Source organism: Alligator sinensis, unplaced genomic scaffold, assembly GCF_000455745.1.
Source record: "Alligator sinensis unplaced genomic scaffold, ASM45574v1 scaffold738_1, whole genome shotgun sequence".
Taxonomy (NCBI): domain Eukaryota; kingdom Metazoa; phylum Chordata; order Crocodylia; family Alligatoridae; genus Alligator; species Alligator sinensis.
This window is the reverse complement of record NW_005842382.1, coordinates 1,416,513-1,430,329: the sequence shown is the minus strand read 5'-3', so window position 1 is coordinate 1,430,329 and position 13,817 is coordinate 1,416,513.

The window sequence follows — 13,817 nt, the reverse complement described above, 5'->3', positions numbered from 1 at the left end:
TTGATGTTCCTTGGTTCTTGAAGAGGAGGCTGCCTCAGAGCTTCCCAGGTAGGATCTATGCTCATACTCACAAAGGAGAGGAGCTTTTGCCTTAAGCACTAATTGCATGCTCCAGCCTTCCCTTAATGTGCCCCATGCCTCACAGGTTTTATCCTAATGTCTCTGTCAGGGCTTCAGCCTACTCGGCTTCTACCCTTTTTCCTCTAGCTAGGCCCACCAGCCTAGACCCACTAGATAGGTCCCGACTCTGAGGCTCTAGCTCTTTAATGCGCTCTGGACCCCTGGTCCTATATAATGTCCATCACTGAGCCCCTGGCCTTTGTCTGCTACACCCCTCTGGGGCTAGGCTCTCCATCCCTTTCACAGCTGTGCCCCCTCCAGACGCTATTGAGGTCTCCACCTCCCCTACAGCCTCCAGTTTTAAACCACCGGTTTTAAACTATAACATAAATAGTAAGCCCCTGGGCTATAACAAAAAGTTAAGAGCGGCAGTTAGCCTTCTTACCTGTTTTCTTTTCATAGGCTCCCCATCTCTGAGTCTCCACTGCCAAATGCACCCACTTATAGAACAGCTGTAGCTTTGCTAGGAGCTTGCTGGAGTTTACCGTCCGTCTCAGCCTTCCCTCCCCTGGCTTGCTCAGGCCAGGGCTTATGTAGTTCTGGCCTTAGGCTCTCTCACAGTCACCTGATAGACCCCACCAGCTCACAGGCCTGTGGGCTCGGCCTTTAATCCCTGCCCTGCTGGCAGACTGTGCTTGGAAAACTCGAGTTTCAAAGGGGCAATCCTGACTTTTCATAACAGGGCTAGGGTTCCATGTTACTGTCACATTAGTATATATTCCTTCCAATAAACCTATAGGGAATCTAATGCATAATAAGTCATTACCAACTTGTCATGATAACACCTGTCACCCAGTGGTATTCACGTGTCATTCCCAAAACTTTAAATTAGGTTGAGGAATCATTTTTCCAGTGAAGGGCATAAGCCCCATCACCCGATACATTTAAACAAACAAAAAAGGGAACAATTTTGTAATGACTGCAGGTGGGCTAGTCCACCTTAATACTCTTATTCATTTCTTAGCTTCTATTATTTGCTATAAATACCTGCCTATTCTTTCCATGTCCAGAATTCACTTTTAAAAGTGCTTGCAAAAACCATGCTTTCTGCTAGTAGTAGTTTCTAACTAATCTAGGCAGGCATTATCCTCAAAGTAATCTACACTTTTCAAAAGTTGGTGTGGATAGACATTAACATATTCTTGCCATCTCTCCCCCACAAAAAAATTAATCCTTGTCCATGGGAAATCATGAATTAATGTTTAAAAAAGGACCGTTGGCATGGGTTCAACCACAGAGATTACTTTGGGCACAGTTGCAGTGTATCAGGCCATAAGGTAGATGAAGTGATTCTTTATTCATTGATACATTAACAGTCTCAAACTCCTGAAATATCTTAAGAATATTATGTGAGCAACTACTAGTTATTGGTGATGCCAAAAAATGCGACAATGTAAAACTGTCAACATAATCAGGCACACAGGAGGGTGCACGACATCCCTTGGAGAGAAATGCCTTATTTTTGTTTCAATTTAGCATTATTTTCTAATGGAAAGAATGTTTATCCCACAACCAACACATTAGTATACCTGACAGTGAATATCTGATCTGATTTCATTGGTGTTAATAAAAAAAATACAAACAACTAGGCAAAATTACAAAAGATGGTGGGGCTGGAATATACAAGTAAAGTTTATTCTGCATAAGGATATGCTGGTGATTCATTCTGGCATAATTATCTGGTTATTTTATGTGCCTCCCTCTGTTCTCGAGCCACAGAAAATATAGGTATTTTCCAAACTTTAACTACAGATCTTGGATCTTTAGCTCAATGTGTAAATATTCATTTTTTCAGTCCTGACAGTACCCCTTCTTTCCCTGTTGTGTTGGCCAATATGACAGCCAGCATCCTTTAATGGCATACATGGAATATTTGTCAGCAAATATTCTAGAACAGTGGTGCCTGACTTTTTAGGCCCATGGGCTGGATGTGCAGTGTCAGATCCATTTGCAGGCTAGATCTAGTCTGTGGACCTGTTCCAGCTGGCCTAGCCAGGGCCCAACCCAGCCCTGTGGAAACAGTCCAGCCAGGCTATTTCAGTCACATGGGACTGCCCAGGACCCAATACAACCACAAAGGAGTGGTTCACCCAGGCCTTGAGTCCACTCAGCTTCACTGGGTCCCACTCCCCACACTCTGCAGCTGCAACTGGCTGTAGTCAGGCCCCTCTGGGCCATTTTCATGTGGCTGGACCGGACTCTGGTTTGATCCAACCATGTGAGAACAAAGCTTGATCTCTCCATGTGGGACTGGCCCAACTAGGGCCAATCCAGCTAAAGGGGCTTGGAAATTTAGAGGCAGGGGAGCAGTTGAAGTGCTAATTGCTACCATTCCTCCAGTGCCAAATTTCAAGACCCTTGGGTAGACCTCTAGGATGGATTACGTGGTACCACAGGCTGAATCTGTCCCACGATGCCAGGTGTTGAGCACCGCTGGAAAAGCATTAATTCTATGAAGGAGAACCTCTAAATCTCTTACTTTCCAACAGCACTTTTCTTCTTTCTCCCTCTCTTCAAGGATTAACTTACAACAATATCACAGTGCCAGATTCCCCTGTTAGAGAAATATATGCAACTTGCGCATACGTAACTGATGGCTTGTGCATATATAATTAATGGCAAAGTTTTGCTGCCAGTTTATAAACCCAGTTTATTAAAAAGAAAGTTTAGACTGATCTTGACTTACCCTTTAATAAATTGCATCTTAGATTTCCCTCCCTTTTGTCCCCCAACGCATAATGACCATTTGCAAAGATTAAGAAAAATCATTCCTGATCATTGCTGTCCTCAGAACAGAGATGCCAGCACAAAATTCTCCACCCCCTCTCTTGATCTTAGTGTATGTTTTATCCTACCCCTTCATGAGAATGACACTGACATTAAAAGAGAACAAAAAAGGAGCAGTAGCAGCAAGCATGCTGAAGAATTTAACAATGGTGTAAGGATCGTTAAAATAGACAAAATAGAGAATACTTTTTTCTGGCAATATAACAATTTCTTCAACATGCTTCAAACATTAACTTCATCTCATAAAATTAAAAATAAATTGTGGCTTTTAATATTATGACAACTTGAAAAGTGCTATTAAGAAAAAAAGGAGGATTTACTTCTACTTCTAGAACAATAAAACCCGAGATCAAATTTGCTCCTTCTTCCAACATCATTACTGCCATGAAAACAAATTAATGTTGCATCTTTTTTACTGTCTACATGACCATCTTGGTAAAATAAACAACAATATCTAATAATGTCGAGGCCTAAAATAACTGGTAGTTTTTTCATGCTTTAAGATGTTCTGCATTTCGATTGGTCATTGATGACACCTCCTTGTCATACTGTAAGTTGCTGAGGCTGTGAAAGAGCACAAGAGTAGCCAGCCAATCAAATTATAGAACAATGAGAAGGTCAAAGTAACATTGCATGTTGCTGTCCTTCCTAGAATACATTGCATAAGGTATTAAAAGGTGGAAATTTAACCCCTTCTTAGTGTTCTATAATCCTGATTCTTATTACTCAAGTAAAATAGAGCAGGATGTCCCGCTAAGCCAGGGCAAGCAAAGAAGGATAAAACTCTCAAAAAAGGAGGTTATAATTAAGGGTATCACTTGCCCCCTCATTCTGGCTTTTGTGTAAAAAAAAGAAAAAAGAAAAGAAAAGTTGCTAGTGAGGAGGAAATGGAAGTATCTTTTGTTATCCAAAGAAATGAACTATAGTTTTCATCCCACTAGGGGTTTCCACAGTAAATGGAGCTTTTCTTTCTTTCAGCCTTATTTTAGCAGTTCTCAGACTGACAAGCTGTTATAGCATCAAGTTATCTTCCACTGGAGCCATACCATAGAAAAGAGAGTCATATCTTTTTTCCACCAGACAAAATAATTACATTTAAAGAGAAGAAGGTAGAGAAAAAGGAAAAATATTAAAGATTACATTCACATGCATCATATAGAAAAATGGTGTATAGAGTGCTTAATATACACACACACATTCATGTATAAAATGTACAGTTTGTGTATGAATATTTCAGAGGTTCACATCAAATGAGGGCTGTGTTTTTCTACTTAAATCCAAGACCTCTAGCATTAGTTTTCTTACGTTGGTGGAGCCTAAACCTTATCTAACTGTCCATATTGTATATGGTTTGCAAGCTGCAGGCTGTATATCACAATTGTATTGTGCTGTTCACATTAGCACTACACGAGCTGTAATAAGAATGAACAAGTGTTCCTTAAGGACTCCAGGATTTATGAAGGCAGTAAAGAGAGCACCCCTTTCTTTTCTGACATCTTTTGCCATTTAGATGGACAAGATTATATTTTCATCTGCGAATTTTCACAAGACCAGAGAAGTGCAGTATCTATAGAATATCTGCCCAATGTTGCAGAGAAAACTATTTAAAGGCCAGAGATGTGTAGGACTGATACAAACGTTTTTAATATGTTTTTGTTCTGATTTTAACAAAATTGAATCAGGTTATATTGTTGTTAGCAGCTGGGTATTATAGCAAAGTAGGTAATTCAGGCCGAGAAAGCTCACTGGCTGAACGGACAGGACTACTGGTGATAGGGGGAGCAATGACATGAGAAAAGAAGGAAATAAAGGGAACTGGAATGGCACCTGAAAAAAATAATTCTTTTTTATTTCTATTAAACTTAGTCTTTCTATTTGTTTCCATAGAAAATAAACAGAAAAACGCATTCATAATCACAAAAACTGAGGCAGAAAGCTCAACAGCTACTGGCAAAAGGGAAAAAAAGTTTGCATAACTGCAATGTGCCACCCATCTCATTAATATAAGAGCATGCACACATACCAAGTAGGGCTGAGTTTCAGCCCAATTCAGTGGCTGAATCTCCAAATCTAAATTGAATCAGAGGACCTTTAATCTCTCCAAATTGATTCGGAACCCTCTGAATTGATTTGGAGAGATTTGGTGATTTGGACATAGATACCACTTTAAATGTTTTTTTCTACATACCATTAGGTAGCAGGGGCTCTGAATGCTGCTATGCTGGGGCAGATGCAGCATCCCAAGAAGCACCAGGGGCTCCCCAGCGCACTCAGCAGCAGACCCGGAAGTGGACCAGATGCACTTCCTGGTCCACCAGGGAGCAGACCCCTGTTTCCCCCTGGCTCCATGACTGTTGCCTCCTGGGTGTGCGGGAGGCACCCAGGGGCCCCCTGCAGCTGATCACCGAGCCAGGTGGTGCAGGGGGGGCCCCTGTGCGCTCCCTGGCAGACTTGGAAGCGGACTGGAAGTACTTCCAGTCCACTTCTGGGTTCACTGCCAAGCACAGTGGAGAGCCCCCCCACACACACACTCCTGTGGGACACTCCATCCATCCCAGCACTGAAGCAATCATGAGCTGCATTGCTACCTCAAGGTATGTAGAAAAAAACTTGTAAAGCCATGCCTGTGTCCAAATCACTGATTCGCCGAATCAGCATAGAATCGTCAGATTCGGATTCAGCTGAATCAAATCAGGGATAGTGATCCAAATCAACAAATTGAATCACTGTCCCTGATTCAGGCTGAATCTGAATCAAATAGGGCCTGTTTCACATACCCCTAATACCCAGTAAGATGCCACCAGCTCCTGCAATATGGACCAACATGGAACTGACCCAAGGATTATGCAGTTCAGTAGGTATTTCAATCAGTGTGTATACTCCACTTGCATCACAATTCTGAAGTCAAGTAAAAGAATGTAATAATTATTCCCATTTTTCAAAATACTATTGGATCCTTACATGAGATTTGTTTTGGCTAGTCCAAAAAGAACACTCATGGTCCATTATCATAAGTCATCATGAGCATGGCCTTTTTATTACAAATTAATTAAAGCAGGGGTAAAGCAGTGGCTTTGTATAAAATACTAAAGTTGGGTTGGAGTGTTTCCATGGCCTTGCTGCTTAAGGAAATGTGAGAGAAAATCATGCTTCTAAAGCAGTAAAACATCTATAGACAGTAATCACTGATTTGGTTAACTACTCTGGGATACACCTTTGGAGAAAGTTTGTCAGATACTTATCTAGGTGGCAACTAGAAAAATAAAAATACTCCAATGGGTCAGTTACACAACTGGATTTGTGCCAACACTATTCCAAGTACAAATGTTAGGTACGTTGCTTAAGATCTTTCCCTTGTTTGGATGGTTAAATAACTACATTCTCCTCAAGACAATCAGTCTGGGAAATGCACCAAGAGTCACTGACCCATTTTTCCCCTGTATTTAAAACAAGACACACATTTAAGTATTAACGATGCCAACATGTAGACAGATATGCTGGCAGTGAGACTTCCAAATTTCTCCTTTCTTAAGATTAATAAAGCACTTCTTTGGCCTAGAAACCTACCTGTCTGTGGTGCAAAACCACAAGTGAAAGGCCATTATTAGATTGAGATTCACTCTAATGAGACCTACCACTGTCATGGGCAGGTGATGTCGGATCCTATATTCATTCAGAATATGATCTCATGGGAAGAATGAGAAAGATGACTTAAATCATTATTTGTGGTCTTGTTTGTTCTTTGATGAAAAAAGAGGAAAATGGATCTCTGTTGATAGGAAATTTTAAGTTCTAGGCTAGTGAAGAAAAAACTATCTGGCATCTCTCTAACAATTCAGAGCCTGTCCTATACTCTTTAGGATGGACATTCAGGGAGGTTAGATTGAGTTTAAAATGGTCAACCAGTCTAAGGTAGTGGATAGGCTTGTGGGAAATGGAATACAAATGGGATCCATGGTGGGGGATGTGGGGGGAGGGGATCAGGGGGAAAGTGGGATCTTCAGGGGGACTGGGGGGTAAGCAGAGTCTGGAGGGGGGGAAAGGAGAATTGGGGAGTCAAGCAGGGTCCATGGGGAAGATTAGAAGGGCAAGTAGTTCTGTGGGGGGGATTGGGGATTAAGTGGGGTCTACTGGGGGTATTGTGAGGAATCAGGGAGGTTAGCAGGAACTAGGAGCATTTAGCAGGATCATGAGTGCAGGCAGGGTCTGCAGGTGGCTTAGAGGGATTGAGGGGATTAGTAGGATCTGCAGGGGGTTGGTAGGGACCAGAAGGGTTTGACAGGATCAGGGGGGTATCAGGGTCCATGGGGGACTTGCAAGGATGTGCCTCATTGATTTCAAACAGGAAAAACCGTTGACTTTTTAATTTTAGTTGTTTAGAATATACCTACTTAGGATCAATTTAAAGCACCCTGGAGTGAATAGGTGTCCTTCCTTTGACTTCCTGTTTGCATCAGGTACCAGGTGCAGCACTGAGTTTCTCCTGGCTGCAGATGCTTCATGATGAGTGAGGAAAAGGTGATAAAGATATGTTTGTTCCTTGCAGTATGTACACCACAGCCACTGTGATTTTGTGAATGAGCTAATTATCCTTAATTCTTTGCATGAAGTGTGTAATATATATGTTTCTGAATTATGCTGTAGACTTGCCCCTAATCTTTTATGCACTAGCAGCCACATAGCCTGCTGAGGGGTACAAAATAGAGGTTGTAGAGATGTGTGACATGATAAAACACAACAAAACAAATCACCAAGTTAACACAATAGAAATTTTAGTAAATTTGTGGAAGGAGGCATAAAGACAGGTTCACTGACATTAAATTGAGTGTATTATATTTTAATTTATTTTTATGAATTTTTTCTAAATGTTTCATCCCCCAGAGAACATACACTTCAATAGCCAAATAGAAGATCATGCACAAAAGACAAAGATCACATTCCTCAAAGCTAGAGAGGTTTTATGCATAGTTGTTCCACCTTCTTCAATCTTCAAAGGAGGTCAATCATATAAATTCAGTAAAGACAGTAATGTGTGAATCTGATGCTACCCTGACCCCTCTCCACCTTCGAAAGCAACTCTAAAAGCTTAAACAGTAAAATTCAAGCAAAAAGGCACCTCCACTGCTGCCAGACAGATAGATAGCCTATGCCTGAACTCAATTTACAAAACAGAGACATCACTGTATGTTAGCCACTTTAATAGATTCAAGTTTACTTTCAGAATATACATCTACCTTCAGCAAACTGCAAAGCAAGAACAGAATAAAAATTGCTGACTGAGAAAGTGGTCAATAAGCCAATAAGTGGCATTATGAAAAGAGGACAATTAACCAGTGTTAATAACTTTCTTTCACAATAAAGTACCTTTCTCCCCTCTTCAAAATCTGCCACTGATGGACTAGTTCATAATTTTACTAATCCAGAAAAGCTTAAAATAACTTGTGCACAGTATACTGTAGAAAACTGTCAGGAGTTCTGATATAGTCACCCCGAGGTCTAATCCCATTATACTGGATGAAACACTACAAGCTTGCATACAAGGCAAACCCTACCCAAGAAACATCAAGAAAAATCTAAAGTACTGTAGGTGTCTGGCCTTAAGTGTTGCTAGAACAGTAACAAGCTGCAAGCAATCTCTGAATCTAGAAGTGGCAGTAAATAGGATTGCTTTCAGTTTATGAGCTGGTAAGCCTGTTTCATAGAGTAGTTCATGGTGACTGACAGTTAAAACATTGGGTCATCCACTAGGACTTGTGCTACATGCCAAGTGGCACAAGGCCATGAAGACTGATGGCACCAAGAGAAAAATCTTACAACAAATGCTCATTTGATATAGCTACCTAGAGAGAAGATGAACAAAGGTGGAGAAATAATTCAAAGGTGTAAACATCTCTCAAAAGAAACATCTGAGTCTATACCAACAAAAGTAAATAGTATGTTTTCAAAATGTTGCTATTGTTTTGGCAATCAGCAGAACAATTGCTTGGTGAGATGAAATGAAAATAAAATCCTTTCTGCTCAGAAAGGTTTAAAAAGGCTCAGTCACTCCTCCTTGGAACCCCATCCTCTAAGATGGACTATTTTTCTTTGCTTCTCTGCTGCTGTTCTTTGCAATTTGCTCTGTGCGTATGTGCGTGAGAGTGAGAGTGTAAGAATGATGTTGAGAGTGAGATGCACCTTCTAAGAGACAGGGTTGTGGTATGTCAGGCTAACATAAGATTTTGTTCACCCAGAAAATGTATTCCGATGTGCAACTCTCCATTTCATTTTTAAATGTGAGGCAATATTTCCTGTCAGGAAAATTTTGGTAGGAGGAACTATATAATAGCCCTTTTAGAAAGAAAATAGGGATTTGGGGAATGAAGGACTATTCATCATTAAATGTAATGCAAGAAGTACAAAGTAGTGAAACAGTGAGTCATGTTTTATCTCAATTCACCCTAGAAACCAGCTGAGGAGATAACACACACACACAATTAAAACTAAACTGGTAGTAGGAATGGAAGATAATGTCTGAGGAAAATTGATGAGCAAGCAGATATTTTGAATTGTTGTGAAGGGGTAACAGCAGCGAGTTTAAGAATGGGCCAAAGAACTAAGGCATGTCATAGCTAAAATAGAATAGATTTATGTCAATACTGTACAGTAGGGCTGTGTGAAATTTCGAGAGCCGTTTTGTTTTGGAGCTGTTTCAGGCTGTTTCGGCACCTGAAACACCAAATCTGAATCAAAACAGAAGGATCTGAAATGTGTCAGAAATGTTTTAGAGAATTTCAGAGTTTCGGAGCCAGGCTTGCAGGGCAACAAAAACTAAGGAGGGGGTGGGGAAGAGGGCAGGAAGGACTGCTCCATTATTGACATCTAGCTCCCAGCTTGATTCCCCAGCTCTCTGATAATTTCCCCAGCTGTTCCCGAGGGGCACAGGTGCTTTGGATCTGCAGGCTGCTGCTGCAGTCTTGGGTTAGCGGCAGCCACTAGGCACAGCCTGCACCTAGTGCTGAGATGACTACGCTGCTACCGCTGGCCCCAGCCTGCACCAGCAGCCTGCTGAAAGCTGGCGTGGCATGTCCAGGGGCCCATGCCCCCCAGGAAGAGCTGGGGAAAATGATCAGAGAGCTGGGGAATCAAACCGGGAGCTGAGGAAATCAAACCAGGAGCTGGGGGGAATTTTCAGGTCTCAGTTCGACTCACCAGCTCCCCGATCTTTCCCACAGGTCCCTGAGTGCTTCCTAGCTCTTTCTGGGGAGTGCAGACCTCTGGATCTGTGGCAGGATGACAGCAGGCAGTATAGCAGTGGCTCTGGGCTATTTTCCCAGCTAGCAGCAGCAGCGGCCTGCTGAAACCCGGCGTGCAATCTGGGGCCCGCAGCCCCTGGGAACAGCTGGGGGAATGATCAGAGAGCTAGGGAATTTAACAGGGAGTGCTGGAAGACTGCTGGAGCTGCCTCAGCTCCCAAACAGCACACAGCACCCTGCTCAGCTGAGCTGCACCCATGCCATGGGGCAGCTGCCGCGGTGCCAGCTGGGGAAGGACGATCCCTGCTGCCCCCCACTGCTCCAAGTGGCATGGAGGGGCTATCCTATGAGCTCCAGAAGCCCTGATCACTGCTGCTGCAGCTAGTGAGTACAGGGCTTTTTCTTTTTTTTCTTTTTTAAGTGCCAGAAGTCTGGGGCTGGGCAGGGGATGGGGCTGGGCAGAGCAGCTCTTGGGGCTTCTCCTGTGGCTCCCCCCACTGAAGCAGAGGCAGACACAGGAGAAGCCACCATGTCTGCCCTGCCCAGCCCCATCCTCCACCTGGCCCCAGCCTCCCTGCACTAAAAAAAAAGAAAAGCCACTGGGTGCCAGGTGGCGGGGAGGGTGATCCCTGCTTCTCCCCCCTGGTCTGCCACAAGTTCCCAGAGGCCTCATTCACCACTGCTGCAACTGATGAGTGTGGGGCTTTTTTATTGCTTTTTTTTTTTTTTAAAGCTCCGCACTCACCAGGTGTGAAGATGACAGTATGCTGCCACTGCAAGCTGGGGCAAGTGCCAGCACCGGAGTCTACCTGGCACAGCCCATGCTGTACACTGGGAAAAACCCAGTGCTGGCACTGGCCCCAGCCTGCAGCAGAGGCATGCTGTCATTCCACCCACAGATTCTGGGGCCTGCACCCCAAGAGGGCTGTTGGGCTATGCCAGACTCTTCTCAGGGTTCGTGGGGCCCTGGATCTGCGTGCAGGATGACAGCATGCTGCCACTGCCAGCAAGTGATACTAGTTTTGCTTTGAACAGTTTGAGGTGCCGATTCACAAAACCCCTAAACCTATCTCCTTGAAACTTGACAGAATTCATGCCCTCAGAAGGGGCTACCATCTCTGCAATTTTCATCTGAATCAGGCAGGAAATGACGAAGTTACAGGCATCTTAGTGATTCCCCATTATAGCCTATGGCAAAAACACTGAAACAGAATCAAAACTCCAAAACAGATTTGGCTGAATTGAAATGGAACAGTTATCCAAAACACTGAAACAAGTCACCATGCCTCTGAGACACCAAATCCAAAACTGAAATGAAACATAGCTGTTTTGCACAGCCCTACTGTAAAGGAGCCATGAAGTCTAGAGGGTATACAGATATAATTTAAGGAAATAACAGAACTAACTAAAATAAAATTATTTCTAATTATTGTTATTATCATAATAGTAAGAAGTAGGAGGTGGAGTTATATCCTTTGACAGTTATGGGCCCCTACAGTACACCAAGTTATTCTCTTAAATTTATCTAATGTAAATATCAAATTAAGGGCAGTGTATTATTTGCATTCATTTCATTCTTCTTCTAGAAATGTTTGGTTTAGAATAGAAACCTCCAGGGCCAGGGACAGACATTATACCTAAACCTGTTTAAGTGATCAAAAACTGATTTAAACCTGTAACAGAACAGATGTTCAGTGCACATAAACCAATTTGAAAATTCCCAAAACCGGTTTGAGATAAGCCTGGTTGAATGTAGTCTCAGACTTAACTGATTTGGCTCAAACCAGTTTATGCAATGTCTGTCCCAGACCCCTTGCTTGTTTAAGTTAAACCAGACTCCCCCAATATCCCAGTATGCTTTTTGGGCTGGGCAGAGCTACCCCCCACCCCACTCCACTCCCTGGCTGCAGCTCCAGAGACTACGGGCTACTCCCCTCTCCCCCTCACCACTCCCTGCTAAGCAAGATTTCTCCCCTTCCCTCTGCCTTGCTGAGGTGGTGTCTGTGCCATGCCGGCTATGGTCCCATGCTGAATCAGTAGAATCAACAGGCAGAATCAAAAGGTAGCTGGTAATGTCCCTCTATTGTTTTCTTAATGGGGTGATAATCATTAATTAGCAGTGATAAATACTGTTATCAATTCCCTGCTGAGCTAATCAGAGCATCCTGCCAAGGACTGACCACGCCCCCCTCCATTCAGTTTTGTGGAAGGAAGGGAGGGTTGCTCTAGCACTCCCCAGATTCTAGCTTGAGCCACTGCAGGCATGTGTCTACATTTCTGGGATGTCTGTCTGGTTAAAAAAATGATTTAGCCTAGCCACGTTAGACTAACCTGCAAGGATTGAATCAATTCAAGCTCAGGCTTTTTGAATGTCTGTAACTAGCCCAGGTGCTGATACAATGATGTCTCTAACTATGGTAGCCTATATATTCCAGCAAACTGAAATTTATCCCTGTGCAAAGGGCCAGTACAAAGTGTAAGTCACATTTTAGTCTCCCCAAATCAGGCATAAGTGAGTCACTGACCTAAAGTTGTGTCCTTACAGAAGGATGGATTTCACCTCTACAGTCTGTGCCTATGTAGCCTTTGACTGCAACTCTGGTATCCTTCATTACTATGTTCTATAAAACAAAAACAAACCAAAAAATAAAACAAAACCCTGATTCTAGAAAAAATAAGGGGTTTTCTTTTGTGGGGGAAAGCAGGAAAAATGTCTATGAGTAAAAGACGTTTCCAGCCTAAAAGTGTTGCAATCTCATAAAACAAATGGTATCTCATAAACAAATGGTATATTTTCCTAAATCCAAGATGGAAAGAAAAGAATCATGAGGAGAGAGGAGATGGGATGAATTGAATCATTTTTCTGTTGGATGGAGTGCAGTGCAGATGCAATGATTTTTTTTAAATGACATTTTTAACACTGACTTCATTTCCAAACCAAAACTGTGGTTTCAGCATCTAAAGTGCAAGTCCCCACCAGGCTAAGTTTTTATTAGTGTCATAGCCAAAAAAGGCACATGAGCTAGGGACAGACATTATACATAAACCAGTTTAAGTGTTACTGGTTTAAACCTGTAACAGAGCATATGTTCGGTGCATATAAACCAGTTTGAAAATGCCTAAAACCAGTATGAGATAAACCTGGTTTAATGTAGTATCAGACTGAACTGATTTGGGTCAAACCGGTTTATGCAATGTCTGTCCCAGACCCCTTTTCTGGCTTAAGTTAAACCAGACTCCTCCAGCATCCCGGCATGCAGTCTGGGCTGGGTGGGGCTCTCCAATCCACAGCAGAGTTGTCCTCTCCCCTCTGCTCCCTGGCTAGAGCTCTGGCAGAGACTGCAGACGCCTGCCTGACTTCGCCCTGCTCCCCACCTCTCCTCCCCACTCCCTGCTAAGCAGAAATTCCTAGTCCCCTCCACCTTACACAGACATATCTCAGCATTAGCTAGCAGATCACACGCTGTCTACAGTCTGTGCTGTGGGAGACAGGACATACACAGAATCAACAGGTAGCTGGTAATGTCCCTCTGTTGTTTTCTTAATTGGCTGATAAACACTGAGTTAGAGGTGATTCATAGATTCATAGATTCTAGGGTCGAAAGGGACCTCAATAGATCATCAAGTCCGACCCCCTGCATAGGCAGGAAAGAATGCTGGGGCTAGATGACACCA